This window comes from Stegodyphus dumicola, chromosome X1 (assembly GCF_044657685.1).
Source record: "Stegodyphus dumicola isolate Sdum_Otavi_A_Nest chromosome X1, ASM4465768v1".
Classification (NCBI taxonomy): Eukaryota; Metazoa; Arthropoda; class Arachnida; order Araneae; family Eresidae; genus Stegodyphus; species Stegodyphus dumicola.
In genome coordinates, this window is record NC_140780.1 from 63,374,249 (window position 1) to 63,392,291 (window position 18,043).

Below are 18,043 nucleotides of genomic sequence, written 5' to 3' on the forward strand. Positions count from 1 at the left end.
TGTTTGCATTTATTCTTTGAGTGAAAATAAATGCATTGAAAATCCAGTGAAAGGTATGTTCGCTCTCCAGCACAGACTTTGCTTTGAAAGTTTTTGAAGTTAAATTGAAAAGATATTAGGCCAAATATTTGGAAATAGGATGTCTTGCAGATCGAGTTAAACTAGTCATTTGTGAAATGACATATAAGATAAAAGTGCAAATTATATAACATAAACACATGGAGGCTTCAAACAGTTGGAAAATGTAAAGTAATAAAAGCGTCAAAATATCAAATTGTTTGCATTTATTCTTTGAGTGAAAATAAAGGCATTGAAAATCCAGTGAAAGGTATGTTCGCTCTCCAGCACAGACTTTGCTTTGAAAGTTTTTGAAGTTAAATTGAAAAGATATTAGGCCAAATATTTGGAAATAGGATGTCTTGCAGATCGAGTTAAACTAGTCATTTGTGAAATGACATATAAGATAAAAGTGCAAATTATATAACATAAACACATGGAGGCTTCAAACAGTTGGAAAATGTAAAGTAATAAAAGCGTAAAAGGAAATTCAATTATAAAAAGCAAATGTGAAAGTAAAATTCATATATGTAAAGCAATAAATTGTGCGAAATATGATTGTAATTTTTACTGTACCATTTTTCGTTCCAGGAAAACTGGAAGTGGTAAGCCTCCAAGAAAACAATGGTAACTTAATCTTGAGTATCTATCTATATACAAGCCTTGGCCCCATTTTGGTTAGGGTTTTAAATTATCTACCAGGGTCATAAAACACTTTTCATTTCGAATTATTTCAATTCTTCTAGGGGGTTGACTGTAAGGCTTTATGTTAATTAACACAGCTATCTTATTATTTTGCACCACTTCTTTAAATCACACGGGAGTGCAAAATACACTCATGTCCATAAATTAAGGATAATTCGGAGTCACGCGGAAATCGAACTCTAAAATAAATATATCACCTGTAAAATCACTACACACATCTTCAAGAATCATATGCAAATTTCAGGAAGTAACCAGATGACACCGATGGTACGTCACAATGACGAGAGTGTAAGAGAATGATATATAAGGAATACAGGCAAAGAAGTAAAATTGTTCGCAGGCGCTTTATAAACATTTCAGTGCAATAACCGAATAGTTATGACACAAAGGACGCATTTGGATGAGTTTTTACGTGGTAGAATTATCGACCGTCTGGAATGTGCGCGTACCCAACTGGAAGTATCAGACGGACTTGGAATTAATTGCCCAGAGTGTCATCTCCAGGCTTTGGCAACGATTCCAAGATGATGGTAATGTGAGTAGACGTTACAGCACAGGTCGCCTCAGAGTTACAACGCCGAATGAGGACTGGTATTTGGCAGTTACTGCCAAAAGAAACAGGCAGAGCACAGCCTCAAACCTGTCTCGTCAGCTCTCTTCAACCACTGGTACGACAATTTCAAGGCAGACCGTGTACAGACGCTTAGAGCAGATTGGTCTATATGCTCGTAGGCCTGTCAGATGCGTTCCACTTACTGCAACTCACTGTCGCCTGCGGTTAGCCTGGAGTAGAGAGCATGCTTTATGGACACCGCAACAGTGGGCTTGTGTAATGTTTTCCGGCGAGTCCAGGTTTAGCTTGTAGTCTGATTCTCGCCGGACTTTCATATGGAGAGTTCCAGGTACCTGTTACCACCAAGAAAACATCATTGAACGACACCGTTACGGTGGTGCAGGAGTGCTCGTTTGGGGTGGAATTATTCTGGGTTCCAGAACTGACCTGCATGTTCAAATTGGAACCATGACAAGCCAAATCTATCGGGACGTCATTCTGGAACAACATATACGTTTGATTCGGGGCGCCATGGACGCACAATTTGTGTTTATGGATAGCAATGCCCGTCCGCACCGTGCAAACATCGTATGCGAATGCCTTCAATCGGAGGATATCACCCGTATGGACTGGCCAGCATTCTCACCGGACTTGAATCCAGTAGAGCACGTGTGGGACATGCCTGGCCGACGAGTTGCAGCCCGTCAACCTCCTCCTACATGTCTACCGAAACTTCGGAGAGCATTGCTTTTTGAGTAGTGTAATATCCCCCCAAGATCAGATCGATAATTTGATACTCAGCATGCCTAGGCGTTGTAAGCACTGTATTGCATCGTCTGGGAGACATACAATGTATTAACAATCATACCAACCATGTAATATTGGTTTTTTTGTAAATAGGGTTTTTTTTTTTTTTTTTTTTTTGAATTTGCTCCAGGGAGAAAAAAGTGCTAATTTTTTTAATAATATCAAATATATAGCATCTTTTTTTGCTCTGTACCTTTAGTTTAATAAATAAGCTTTAGAAATAAGTCAAATTTGTTTTGCTTCTAACTCTTCCTTTGCCTGATTTTGCATTATCTTTAATTTATGGACATGAGTGTAGTTAAAGTATAAATTAGTGCCGAGATTTTGAGTAGGAAAAAAGCTTTTGGCAAAATAGGCTGATCTGTGCTCTGTTTACGATCTTTAATGGTTGAATTTAATTTAGCGGCTTAAGCTTCGGCAAACCGCTTTTACTTCATGAAGACGTAAGTCCGAGTAGAGCTTTCATTGGGTGTGTTGAATTTGTGTTTTGCCATTAATCATATTTGAACCTGTATTTGAGTTACCCGCAAACAGCGGGGTTTGGTTTCTCTTATACTTTTAAGTTTGTGTAACTGTCTAGTTCACATATTAATAAATATATTTTACTTTAAAGCTTCATTTTGAATTGTAAAATTTGCACTTAAGAGGTAGTCGGGATGATATGTTCTCTGACAGCCTTTACCGTTCTGATGAGTTTGGCATGTTAAAGTATCGAATAACCGTATAATTTATCAATTACTAACTGAACTTTCCCAATTACTAGCTGTTTTATTTTATAAACCCAAGAGCAGTTCGTTAAAATATATTGTTTTGTTAATAAAATTTTTTGTTTTTGAAATTTGTGTTGTTATTTAAGATGCTTTTTTACGACCTCCGACTTATATACATAGGTAAAGGAGGTCATGTTTTCGGTCCAATTATTAGATACCAAGATTTCGGAAAATAAGCACGAATTTCGGTACCCACAATAGGTTTTTACTATTTTTATAATGATGTCTGTGTTTCTGCCTGAGTCTGACGGTTTTTTCGCCCACCAAGACTCTAACTCTGAAACATCCGAAAATTTTTGCTTTCTGTATTTCAGCTTTCTATGTCCATACAAAGAGTTGATTAGATATTGGGTAAAACTAGACAACCGGAAGAAGTACTTTATTGAAAGCCAATAACAGTCTTTAATAGACAATCAGAAGCGGTACTTTAGTTGAAGAATAAGGGTTTTTAGTGAAAAACTGCATTAAAATATAATCCAAAACTTTGAATTTTAGTATTCAAAACTTTCATGGGCATGGAAAAAATGCATTAGATTTTGGTTAAAACTGGTAAACTCTTATCAGTTTAAAACTGATAAACTTTTGATATTTTACTTCAACTTCTCAATCTGACGTAAAATATCACTTCCGGTTTCCATAAAAGAAAAAATTGTATTTAACTTCTCAAATTTCGTATTTAAAATAGATATGTGATTGAAAACAACATGCTACATTTCTAAGCATTAAATGTATTTTTGTAATTACGTTAAATGCAACATAAATAAGCTTATTATGAAGACGAACTCTCGTTAAAAAACAATAAAATGTATAAGCCGCAATCCTCAATTTTGTGTTCATTTCACTTTTGTGTCGAATCACTTTTCAAATAAAAGAATGCTGCCGGTAAGTGCTTTCGCTATATACTATTTTTAAAGGAATAATATAGCAGATATAAATGATATAGCGAATATAAGAAGAAATATATGGCAACACTTAACACTATATCGGGAATTCTAAAGATATGCTGCTTTTAAAAATCTTGTCATTATAATCTTGTTAAACGCAAACGTTTTAAAGATCTTGCGATTTAAATTCGTAATATGAAATTTATTGATTTGTGAATGTGAAATACTGCATGACCAATACAATGTGACCTACGATGCACGCTATATTTTCAAATGAAAGCATGAGAAATGATGTGCTCACAATCATGTATAGTATCATTGTCCATTGTATGAGAAAAATAACAAAAAAATGAAAATAATGTTTATAATTAACACTGATCTGTAAAGTTTGTGAATTTTTTTTTCCAATGGCAGACTACAATTACAAATGTAACCCAGTCCATTAATCTATACAAGACTGGATGTGGTGGTCTCTTTGAATGAAGGGACGGACAGTTACAACCATGCCTTCTCTGGAATTCGAACCCAGGCCCTTCGGGGTCGCAGTCAGCTTTCCTGACCACTATAATGACAGGGCGGCGTTCGTGAATAAATTATATTTTATTTACAAACAATCAACAGGAAGTGATAGTTCATTTAAAACTCGTTGCTGTCCTCCAGCTCTACGTCTTAATATGGAACACAGATATCTAATTATTCAAACGATTTGTTAACACAGATATCTGATTATTCAAACGATTTGTTAACACAGATATCTGATTATTCAAACGATTTGTTAACACAGATATCTGATTATTCAAACGATTTGTTAACACAGCTATCTGATTATTCAAACGATTTGTTATCACAGATATCTAATTATTCAAACAGCGCAAATATTTTTGATTATTCGTAATATACAGTATTTCTTTGATTCTAAGCTCACTTCTTAATTTCAGCAATATCATTCATAATTTCAGTATCATACAGTTCAGAGGAAAAAAGCTTTCATTTAAAGCAAACAAAATATCTAGCAATTATCTAGCAAAGCTACCAAATATTTATTCCGAATTGACTGTTAATAATAGTACATCTATTTGAATTTGAAATTTTTAAGTATTAATTATTTCAAAATAATTAGCATCAAGGAGATTTTTGAGTTTAAAAGAGTTCATTGATTTTATGATATACCCTGTTTGTAGTAATGTTTGTATGGAAATAATAAAGATGAGTTTTAGAAAAGAAGAAATATGGTTACGCTATCAAATATTATGTACATATAATTATTATGCCAAAACTCAGCTGAACCTCCTCCAAAAAACATTATTATTTTTATGGGAAACGAAAGTTCAAGATGATGATTATATTGTGGACATATAAAGAAATTACATTTCAAAAGGAAGGCTATAAGGTATTTCTCCCGCCATCTTAGCATGCCTTCGTGGTGCAGTGGTCAGCACGCTCGACGCGAATTCGAGAGGTCCGTGGCTCGAGTCCCGGCGAGGGCATTGCTCATTTTTCATCTTTCCTTCCTTTCAAAAAATACCTAATGTCTCTACAAGGTTTCGATAATAAAAGAACTTGAGTAATTTATATGAGCCAATAAAATTACTAAATTTTTATCTTTTAATTGGCTTCTGCTATTATTTTTGTTCACTTTTATTTAGAATTTTATCAGTTACTTAAATATTTTTAATGTCTAATACGAGGGAAAAAAATGTCTTAAATATTTACGTGCAAAGCATGAGAAATATTCATATAAATTAATAAGAGATTTGTGTAAATTAATAAGAGTATTCGATAACAATTAGCGGTTCCTCAGTGTTGTGTTTCATTAAAACAATGCATTTTATAGATTTAAAGCTGTAAAAAGCCTCTTGGTTTTTGTTTTCCGAATTTTATTTAGAAAGATCAAATTATTAAAACAGGGACATTTTCTCATTTATCTTAGAAGGCATGAAGTCCTTGAAACAGCTTACTTTTCATTCATCTAAGATGTCGCCGTATTCATAAGGCCGTCATGTCATAAAAGAAAAATGAATAAGGAAAAAAGTATGAATGAAGTTCCTACGGAATACGATGCAGTTCGGAGAAAAAAATTGCGTTATTTATGTGAGCTGATAATAATCTGCTTTCCCTCTTTAAAAATATAGGAATCCTTTGATCAAGATTAAATTCATCAACAGAGCAGATCCACTCTGCAAAAAGAGGTTTTAGTAATTTCATCACGATTAAATAGCTATTCACAATAAATAATGTGTTCATAAATTTTCTTAGCAGTGCACCTGCATGCACTTTATTTTTCTCTTGTCAACAGTTCTCTTTTTCTCAGTCAATAACTTTTACGACTCATATTTCCATAAAATACTTTTTCTTTAAACAGTCATATAAAAATGAAAAATATATAATTCGCATAAATATTCAAATGAAAATGTTCAGTGAAATTTGGAGCAATACTCTAATAAAAAATATATAAAAATCAACAACATTCTCATTTAATTAAGAGATTATAGTTTTATATGTAAAGATTATAGATTCAAATGGAGGTATAGTCAAGTTATTCTCGGCCGTCTGATCTTATAAAAAAAGTTACATTAATTTCACTCGTTATTCCATTGTATAACTGAACCCTAGATTGTCAATTATACTTTTGCTTGAAACATCTTTAAATTATTTGTTATTCTCTAAGGTTATTAATTTATTCTCTAAGGTTATTAATTCTCTAAGGTTATTAATCTCTAAGGTTATTAATTTGTAGGGTTTATATTTATTTTAACTAACATTTATTTTAAGTTTAAGCTATCTTTCCTGTCAAGCCTTACTTTACCCTGGAATTGCCAATGCCAGAGTATGTAAATTTTAGTAGAACGCGCAAAGTATTCAAATTTTTAGCAGAAGTAATTTGAGTTAAATAGAAGGGAAACGAGTTTGTAGGTGTGCTTTCTTGATTCACGAGCGTGAAGGTTGCTAGGTAGAAATTTAAGAACCGCGCGTTTCGGCCTGTGAGCCTACTTCGGCAGTTAGTTGAATCTTTCAACTTCTTACTAAGAAAGTTTGCTGAAATCTCAGCTGTATCTTAGAACGCGGTTAAGTTAGTCACGTTTATAGAGCCTCGTAGGTAGTGACTTGTTATTTATTCATTTTTAGTTGTACTTTCTTATTTTTATTTAACCGCCGAGTCGGCGTAGTTTGTGAGCGTCAAGTGAACGCATCTGTAACTTCTAAAGTGAAATAAAAAGGAAGTTAAACCCTTCTTAAGAGTTTGTGTAATTCCAGTTCATAGCAGTCACTACTATTGTTGTTGGGCAAGTTGCAAGTTGGGGCCATGCAACATCACAAATTTATAATAATTATTTGTTATTCTCTATATACTAAAGCTTGCCTTTTAGGATTACATTGTAGGCAGTAGCTTTAGCGCGGGAGATAAAACTAAGTTCTCTGAGATAGAAGAGTAAATCGCGGAATTTCGAGGATTAGGATTTACATTAAAAATTACGTGGCTAATGGTTTAAGACTAACAGCTTCACAAAATAACAAAAATAACTATATATGTAGCAATTATAATAGAAGTGTATATGGAGTAGCAATACGAAATATTAATGAATATCTAAATGATAATAAATGAACATTTTTCTAACAGATTTTAAAAGTAATGCTTGCTTTGCTTTTATAAACAGTCAAATTCAGCAATGTAAGGAATTATGTATATGACATTAAATTTATTTTACAGTCTACGCTAAAATCTTTATTTTCATTATATTTTGTACTCATGCAGTTTTTTTCCCTTTAACACTCTGTCTATCGTCTTATTAGAAAAGATAGTTTGGCATTGACACTGTTTGAGTACACTGACAGATAATAGGCTGCAATTTTATTCTGTTTAAGAAAGTTTGTTTCGATTTGGAGCAGAATTACTTTTCATGTAAGTTCTAATGAAGAGAGTATTAAAGTAATTTAAATAGGAAAAATAATGTTATATTTACAATACAAATTTGAAATTTATGGGAAATTTTCACGAAAAAATTTGATAGTCACGAAATCTTGGAAAATCACTAATCTACATAAATAATTGAGGAAATTCACGTCGCGATAAAATTACTGCCTAAATGTCAGTAATCTAAATTTCTGATAATTAGACAGTAATTTTTGTAATTTATCGTAAAACTACACTGGTTATCATAAATTAAGGAAAAATCACAAAAATATGGATAACTCCCTCAAAAATAAGCCAAACCTTGTAAAATTTGAATATGTTGCCAAGTAAGATTAGCTGAATAAAACTGCAATATGCAAATTAGTGGCGCTGCATTCGGAATACGTCGTCTGCGAGGAGAATAAAAGTCCATGTTTGAGAGCAAGCCCGCATATTTCACTGTGATAGTGACATCAGAAATTTGAGATAGCCAATTCGTAACAATGACCTCCAGGCATCATTTGCCTGCAGAACTACGATGGAAAGCCATTGGGAACTAGAGGCAGGATAAAGTCAAACAGAAGTGGCCAGATGGCTAAATATGAATCCTTCTGTGGTTCATAGACTTTAGAGGAGATTTCAGACCACAGATTCGGCATCTAGGAGGTTCAGCCAAGGACGGCCAATTGCTACAACGAGCGCCAATGACCAATATTTGACATTATGTGTACGCAGGAATAGAACCGCTACTCCGACTCTTCTTAGATCCTCCCTTGCTGCAGCCACCGGAAGGTTGGTGTCACGTCAACTGTGCGTAGAAAGCTTCAGGAAGGTGGTCTGTATGCGAAGCGACCAGCCATTTGCGTGCCGCTCACGTCACGCCATAGGAGGGGCCGTTTGCAGTAGGCACGACAACATGTCTACTGCACGCCTGATCAGTGGAAGGCTGTTCTCTTTACGGATGAGTCTAGGTTTAGTCTAGAAAGCGATGGTAGGCATTATTTGATATCGAGAGAACCTGGAACCCGTTATCATCCGTCAAACATCCGTAAAAGAGATGCATACGGAAAGGGGCAGTGTCTGTGTTTGGGGTGGCATCTCTTTGGGTGGACGCATAGACCTCCATGTCTTTCCAACGGAAATCGTGAATGCTCCCGTTTATAGAGATGACATCCTTGATGCTTATGTGCGCCCATGTGCCGTGGCAATAGGTGATGCTTTCCTGTTACAGGACTATAACGCAAGACCACACAGGGCTCGCATCGTAAATGATTATCTTCAACAGGAAACAATCATGTGCGTGGAGTGGCCAGCTCGATCCTCTGACTTGCATCCTATCGAGCACGTTTGGGATGCTTTAGAGCGACGTCTAACTGCTCTCAATCCGCCCCCTCAGACCCTTTCCGCGCTTGCAACTGCTTTGCAAGAGTAATGACTCTCGCTTCCTATGGAACTGATAGACCGCATAATTGAAAGCATCACGCATCGCTGTATGTGCTGTATTGCTTCTAGAGGAGACCATATTCCATACTGAAGATACTTTTCCTATAGCAAACCGACACCTTTGATTTGTTCATTTTATACAAAATGCTAATTTCTGTACTACCATAATTATCTGGTAATTTATTTTTATGTTATTTGATACCTTACTATGTGTTGTATATTGTAGGTAAGTTTCATAAAATTCTACATGTAACTTTTTCAGTAATCGTGATTTTTGTGATTTTTCCTTAATTTATGATAACCAGTGTAGTTTGTTGCTGGTAAGACGGTGTTTCCTGATTATGTTTCAAGCAATTTATCTATATATACTATCTACTGAATAAAACGATTTTACATCTTGACCTTGACATTGTGCTACAAAATGAAACTTCCATTTTGCTTATCTGAAGCTTAAGAACATGTTTGCAAGCGCTGTTTCAATCAAAGCTCTTTAACTAGAAGACTAGAAGAACTACACATATCAAAAACTTTCCAACAATGAACTGTTGAACATAGTTCCAACGGAGGACAAGAGCAATCTAAGCATTTTTGCAAGTAAGATCGCAATTCTATACATCCTTTCGCCCAAAATTCGCTCTCTGGAAAAAAAGCCTTTAAGTATCAAAGCAGTACTAATTTCACTTTAGCTTATATAAAACGTAATAACATATTAAAATGTATCGCTCAAGGTGCTCTTGCAAATTATTAGAAAGCACATCCTTTTATATTAAGGGAATACTTGCCCAAGAATACACAAAGAAAAAAAGTGTCCTTTCTTTATTATCATATTCCTTTATAAAGATTTTTCCCTGTCTAATTCATATTCATAACGCGATCTGAGAACATTACATTTTATCACAATGTTATTTTCTCTCTCTCAGCTTATTCGTGCATCTAGTATAGAGAAGCCATAACGATACGAGACACAAACTACAGCTATTCTGAATTTTTTTTTTTTTTTTTTGCTTACGTAAATATTCTGGTTACGCTTAAAGTGAGTCTAAAAGGAAGAAATAATTCCGTTACGCAAGAGGTATATTTTTTTCTTTTGTAGCACGTAGGAGAAGATTTATAGTCGGATTCTGAACGGATAATTTAGAGCATTGAAATGCGATTGCAAAATTTACTACTTCTTTCTCATAGTTTTTTTTTTCGCTTTCAATAAGAAATCTCACTCGCTGTTGCAGTCTGTATATTAACGTAAAATTATATTAGTTAAAATAAAAATTTTCTTTCTATGACATTCTGGTGATTACAACAAAAATAATTTAAAATTTGAGATGGAAATTCTAAGTTTTCAGAAATTTTCATAGCATTTATGCTTTTTTATCTTTCAAAAACAAAACCTGTTGGCGTTCAATTTATTTCCTAAAATTCCGGAAAATAATGGGGAAAATGAGGCTGATATGTTGTATGGTTAAACGAGCTATTCTTCAAGTACACTATCAATGTAGCACGATATCATTATAATGATACAACATTCACGCATGTTGTTGCATGCAAGACGTCATATTTTAATGTCTTTAAATCGTCTGGATGTTGACGTAATTCCACTCTTATATGACCAGTAAAATTCGTCGCAATAAATTAATTAAGATTGAATTCGATTATCTATAGCTTCTACGATTCACTTTTATATTTCACATAACAAAAGGTACACTTCATTTGAGTAAAAATAGCTTTTCATTTCTTTATGATTTTAAATATCCTCCTGGGAAGAATATTTATTTCTGCTGACAGAAAACATCACCAGTGGTTAATATCGAGTGCTATGACTTTTCAGATTTTCTAAGAAGACTCGACAAACTGAGAAATACGACTATGCAAAAATGTGTTTCGTATGTCTGAAAAGGGTATTTCTTCACATTTCTTTATTCTTTCCTTTCTTTTTCTTAAAACGTTATATAAAAGAAAATTGGCAACATTGAAAAACCGTTTGTATTTTTAATTAGGCATTTATATACGAGATTCGTTACTTATCAGTCAAATCTCAGAACACGCCTATAACATTTACTCAAACAATATTTTATAGATTCCTTGTAAAATTTGCTACAACCAATAACATTAAAACTTGTACATAATTTATAAAACCAAAAATAATTTTTACCATTTACCACTTTTTTGGTGAATACAATTTTAGCATGACTGAATGATGATGTTAATTTCACTGAAATTTCGAACTCATTCAAGAAAATGAAATCTTTAGCAAAAAGGAACTAAATTACCATTTTTTCTAAAGTAAGAAATGTATTATTTACAACATAATAAGTAAATTAAACACATTTAATACGCAAATCAAAGAAGCAAGATTTATATCAAAACCTTGGAAGTTTCACAGAATATAGCGTAATAACTTATTTAAAAGGTATTCTTGTGTTTCATATTAAATATGACGATTACTGATCTTTCATATTAAAATAATCTAAGATTTTAATAGGGTTACACTGATATGGTAATGTTAATTTAATCCTACAACCATAACAGACTTGAAATGAATTACCGCTATGTCTGAAACAACGATAATGTCTTGTGGAGAATAAAATAAATACAACATCCGGAACATTCCTTACGTTTCTTTTCTTCTACTCAACTGAAGATTAACTTTTTGATTCCTATATATTACAGAAGCTGACGCCACAGCTTCAATTCACTTCAGTTCGCAACATGCACGCTCTTATGCTATAATGAATACAACTCGTGGTGATGAAAAATAAATAGAACTGTTGTAGGTGATGAAAAATAAATAGAACTGTTGTGTGTGATGAAAAATAAGTAGAACTATTCAATTTAACTTAAACGTCAAAGACTACACCATTAAGTACTGCTAGAAGCTGGCTCACTAACTCTAACAGAGCGTCACAATGAAAGTGTCGGCAGCGAAATATCACAAAGCCGAATAATTACAACTATTACAGCTGGCAAGAAACTAACCACATAGCACGCACGCGATGCCAGAAAATCTCTCACTTCCAAATCCAAAAAACCCTCAGTTTAAATATTCGCTACTAATATGCATTCTGGTGGGGAACATGGGACAGAGAAGACTGAGATTAACTCGTTAATTAACGTAAGAGTCCCTACACGTTTTTTAATGTCAACACTAATCCTTATGTTCTGAAAGAATCCTTAAACATTTAAAGCTAATAGTTTTTGTTACATGCACATAGCCACATCACGCATTCTAATGAAAAGTTTTCAAACAGTTATTTCAAAATGAACCTGATAAATAATTAAAAAAAACTTTAAAAATATTATGAAACTTTTCAATATTCAACATCATCTCTTCACGAATATCTCCTAATAACATAGGCACGCTAGACCTCAACGACACCCTATTTCAAGGCTGTACTTAATGTTCCATACTTAATTTTCAATAAATCTCATAGAGTTGCCTGGAGAGCCTAACTTATAGCTACTAAAATTCACTATGTTAGCTTCTATTTTACATAAAATAATTATCAACTGCTAACTTGTACTTTAAATTTGTCATACATAATATAAGAACATCTAAGTTTCAGAAAGCAGTTAACGAAGCATTCTTCACTTGTACAAAGCGTACTTAATAAAAAAATATTTAAAATTCATTTACATGAACAAAAATTATTTAGGTTATATATCTTTCCACGGTTAACCAATCAGTTGCCTCTTTTTCGCCAGTGAAGAGCCAGTAAAAGAAACAGACAGTTAGTGAAAGACTATAGTTGTCTGTAAGGAGCGTGGAGTAAGGCGTTCGCACCCGAATTTGGTTTTTAGCCGGTATGGCCATTATCACCGAAAGAAAAAAGCCTTTGCGCTGTGGTCGTGACGTCACTAATAGCGGGTAAAGGAAAAAAATGCGCTTGCAACTAGTTGATTCAGAAATGAGACTGTTTCTCTGGTAAACGAGGCTGTATTCTCCACCACACCCCATTATCAATATGAACAGTCTGTTAATTAAGCATGTACCCTTTAGCAGAACTGAATTAAAGCCTATTTGTTGAAATTTCTTATAATCAATCAGTATTAATTCATCTTCGAATTTTACGTTGTTTTTAACTAATTTACAGTATTTGTTACAATGCATGTACGATAAGCAAATCTATAGAATAGAAAATATATGCTTCTTAAACCATTTATTTAAACACCTTGACACTCATATTTGTTTCTATATGGTTTTCATAGGTATTTCATTCAACATTAGTGCAACTGTAAGGTTTTCTGAATTTAAGCCATATAGCTCTTGTTTAAAGTAAGATAAGAAATTTTCATCAAACTCTTCTCTAACGTGTTTGCTGTTAAATCCATGAAATATTCAATAAATAATTCTTGGGTGGGTCATAATGATATTACAGGGAGAAACAGAGTATAAAGAAACGAGGAAAACATACATATGTGATTAATAACAAATACGTGTCTTTTTACGAATACGATTTGACAGTTACTTTATAATGAATATAACAGCGTTCTGTGAGTCACGATAATCATTATCAACAGTCTTCATTACAGATAAAACTATTTTTGTTACAACTGGAAAACAAATTTTCATTTTTGTGGTTCAGAAATATTCAATAAAGCGTCTAAAACAACTTAAGAAAACAATTTATATTATTTATTGCTTTAGAAAACTGTTACTTATCTATTAATTTTAACGTCGAGTTACCAATAAAAGCATTACACATTACATTATCTGTCGCTATTGCAGAGGCTTCAATAATCGTTATTAATAATAAGAAAACTTTATCGTTTTCGGAAATAGCAGTCTAAGTATCAAAAACTTTCTCAGATTTTATGTACGACAGAAATTCAGAAAATATGTAAAAACATTTTTTCTTCTCATAAATATAATTACTGGTAAGACTTGCGGCAAGTGCGAGCTGTAAATTGTTTCTCTCAATTCTGTCTATATCCCATCATCAGTACTTTCTTCTGAAGTTGAAGATTTACTTGATAAATATTTTGCAGTTACGAAGATAAAGCATCCTTTCGAAGCCTTGGACGTACCAAATTTATTTTTACAGAACTTCCTCTTCTCTCATGAAAATGTTCGATTACTCTTTCAATATCTGATCCAAGAAAATGTTTTTCACAAACATAAGAAGGATAACAAATTCAGTATAAACTGCCATTACAGATTTATAAAAAATTCTTACAAATATATAGTTTCAGTAAAAATGGAAATGCATGTTTCTTTGTTAATGTTAGGTTTGCGCTCAAAAATAAATTTAGAAATCTGGAGAGTGCTAACTAGCTGAATTCTAGGATACGTACTTATTATTCTGATGTTCTAGAAAATTTATGAACTTCTAGTCTGTTTATTATTAAACTTAAGTGTTATGCTTTAATTACTATAACAGCACATTCATTATTAAAGGTTTAATTAAATGCTTTTGCATTAGTGATTAACTGCAATGTTATTTTTAGTTGATGTGTCAGCATAATTAATTTCAGATTTGTTGAATTCAAAATGGCATTATAGAAGTCTAATCAATATCAAACATGAAACAATAAGACCTAATATTTTGAACAAACAAAAAGTAGTTACTTCTCAAATGTACTAATTAGATTACGTAACTTGAAGAATTTTGCTGTTAAAAAATTCATAAAATTTTAAAATCTGAAATTTATTGTTAAAAATATCGTACATAACTTAGAATGGTTTTATGAATTCAAATTCTACCGGTGCATGTAACCACTTCTTGCAGACAAAATTCAATTTGGTAAATGAAAACAAGTGGACTTTTTGGATAGTGTCTTCTGCAGTTAAGCACAGAACAAGTATAAACCATTCTTCAATAATTTATCGCCAATAAAATGCCTGTAAACCCTTTAGAATTCAAACCCTTTAGAATATCGCCAATAAAATGCCTGTAAACCCTTTAGAATATCGCCAATAAAATGCCTGTAAACCTATCGCCAATAAAATGCCTGTAAACCCTTTAGAATATCGCCAATAAAAAATGGCGTGCATGCAATATAAAACTCTCCCGCTACAGCTAAAAAATATTGATCTTGGATCTTCGTCATCCTGTCAAGCACTATAACCATGCTCTTTTACGAGAACCAGAGGAAATTAAAAGTGATTGAATTTCATAAAAAGGTGAGAAATTTTGTTGTAATTTTTGAGAAGATTGTTTCTAAATATTTTTAAGGGAGTAATTAAGAGTGATTTGATTTCGGTGCTGAGGGAACTCGGTGAAGAAGCCGATTCCAATTTGAAAGTTGCAGAATTGAAAGATAAACTTTTAAGTTCTAAAAAGCATTTAAATGATAAAAATTTCGTCTTTGAATTTTATACAGAGTATCACGTTTTAGAAAGCAGCGTAGTTAGAAGCACTACAAAGCAAAGGGAGCGAAGCAGCATCTTGACTGCAAGAGAAGAATTAGAAAGGTTTCAGTTCTGGAATTTTGGAGTTCCGAATTAGTTACGGCATCAGCATTATGCAAGTTATGCAAGATGGATTGATCTAGAAATGACGCAGTCCAGAGAAGTTACTGAGGGTGAATTACGGTGTTACCACTAGTTTAAATTATAATTTTGATTTACATATTTTTATCTTACATATATAGATATATAGAACCCATCATTAATTAATTGATTAATTAATTTTATTTAATACTGCAAAGCATAACAGGGCTTTTTGTTTCAAGAAAAAGATATCTTAGCATATTATTTTCTAACAGGAACGGTGTACTATTTACGTTATATATGCCGTAAACTTCGAAACACCAATGCAGTCAGCCAGTTGACTGGATTTCAAACACGTTTATAAATAAATCTATTAAGAAGTCTTCCTTATATTGAGATACAGTTTTTAATTGTATAATTTTATTTACTTTTTCTCTTCCTTCCAAAGTTAAATGCAATGCAGAAAATGTAAAAATTTTTAAATGATTTTCTTCAAGATGCTGTTATTTTCAGACGATTGCAATTATCTACCTTTGAATACCTTACATGACTTGATGCATTATCGTAACGTTTATTAAAAACTACATTTTTCGAAGAGATATTTTCCTTCGATATTACTGACATTGGCAAATTTTGGATTTTTTGCAGTAGCCGAAATAACTTTCACAATTCTACTACAACAAAATTCAGAATTTTAAGTTTTCTTTCTTATTTCTTTGATACTAAACAATTGATTTTATTATATCATTGTAAGTAATAGAAAATATCAGGAAAGAAGAAGTCTTGTTATAATTTATCATTTTACATTCCAATCTTAGTATAAAATGAAACTAATAAAAGGTGCCTATTCGCTCAATCCATGTAGTGACAATTGTAGCTGCTCCATGAATAATTGTAAATATAATAAGCTGCACCAATTAGGAAAGAAATTAAATTGGTTGAAAAAAGGAAAAAATTTTACATTTATTCTTTAGCAATAGAGCAATCCAAATCTTATAAGAAAAATGGAGAAACAAACTGATAACCGACTATCGTTCCTTTATTAAAGATCTTTAGTTAAACTCCGGATATTTTTCCAATATACTTATATGTATTAGGCAGCTGAAATAAATTTCACACAACCGCCACTTTGTCCAGCTTCAGTAAGTGGACTGAAAACCTTGTTGTAGCGAAGTAAAAGAGCAGAGAGCTACTATTCGGATTAAAGAGAAACAGAGGAAAATTACTGATGTCGGAAATTTGATATTTCTCAGGCAAGTATAGTCCATAAAGTTCACTACCACAAATGAAAATTAGCTTCAATACGTTAGTTCCAGCAATGCTAAAAATATAGTATAGTAGTAAAATGTAGTAAATATAATATTAAAAAACGGTGAAAAGGCGGCACGTTTGAGAAAAAGTTAATGTCGTCAGTCCTTCTCTTAATTCAGCTTGATTATTTAAAAAAGGGATCTTCAACTTATGGCCCGCGGACCACTAGTGGTCCATCGAAGATATTTTATTGGCCCTCCGAGACCTTCCGATAAGTTAAAAACGAAAGTGTCGGTGCAGTTTTCTTATTTGCTTTTCTTTAATTTTACCAGTAGAGAAGCTTGCGAGATGTTTGATATTTATTTCACCCAACTCTGCTTTTGTTGAGATTTAATATATTTTGGTCATTCCAGCGTATTGACATTTTTGACTAAAATAAATACAAACGGAACAGTGCTTGGGATCTTTCTCATACATTCATATACATATTGTTCAAAAGTATTGAAAGAGAAAAATGAATGAAATTCTATTTTTCCCAAAATTACAATCAGTTAGCAAAGGAAGTGGTGGATGTAAACATCGCGACTAGTTGGTGATAAACAGGATTTGCCCACTTTATTTAAGCTAAGATACTCGTATTTATTTCATATTTTGAAATTTAGAAGAGTTGAGTTTCTGGTCTTCGAATGAGAGCGCAGTTGCAAGTTGTGATACCAAAAAAAGGAAAGTTCAAGAAAGTGCGATTTTTTTAAGAATGGGTGACATCTCTTTATTTTTTCGTTGAGCACAAGAGTAAAGCAGCTTGTCTTATTTGCAACGAGTGTGCAGTTGAAATGAAATATTATAACATCAAGAGGCATTATAATACCAAGCACAATAGAAAACATTCTGCATCGGAGGGACATTTTCGAAGCGATAAAGTCAGAGAATTATAATAAGAGAGTTATGATTAAGTTAAACTGTCAGCACTTCAGAGCGAATAAAGTGTTCGAAAGTAGTGTTCGTGTTATCTTTATAAAAAAATTGCTAAAGATGGAAAGCTTTTTGCTGATCAAGAGTTTTTAAAAGAACGCCTTCAATGCGCACCAACGTGCTTTGTCCATCGCACGCTCAAACTATTCCGAACATTAACGTATTTGGTGTGACAGTAACGAGACGCGTGGAGGATCTGGCAGCAGATATAGTCAATAAATTAAAATCCAAATGCATAGTCTTTGTGTTTTATTCTCTAGCGATAGATGAATAAACGGATGCAAT

At 32.9% G+C, this 18,043-nt stretch overlaps 1 protein-coding gene and 1 non-coding gene across 2 annotated transcripts in view; one reads left to right on the forward strand and one right to left on the reverse strand.

The window, feature by feature from the left end:
• Nucleotides 1-18,043, reverse strand: part of LOC118205107 (cysteine-rich venom protein AnHyalC-like) — a 188,318-nt gene that overhangs the window by 127,583 nt on the left and 42,692 nt on the right. The window lies entirely within an intron of this gene.
• TRNAS-CGA (transfer RNA serine (anticodon CGA)) lies at nt 5,191-5,263 on the forward strand. Its single transcript has one exon. It is a non-coding gene; the product is annotated as a tRNA-Ser (tRNA).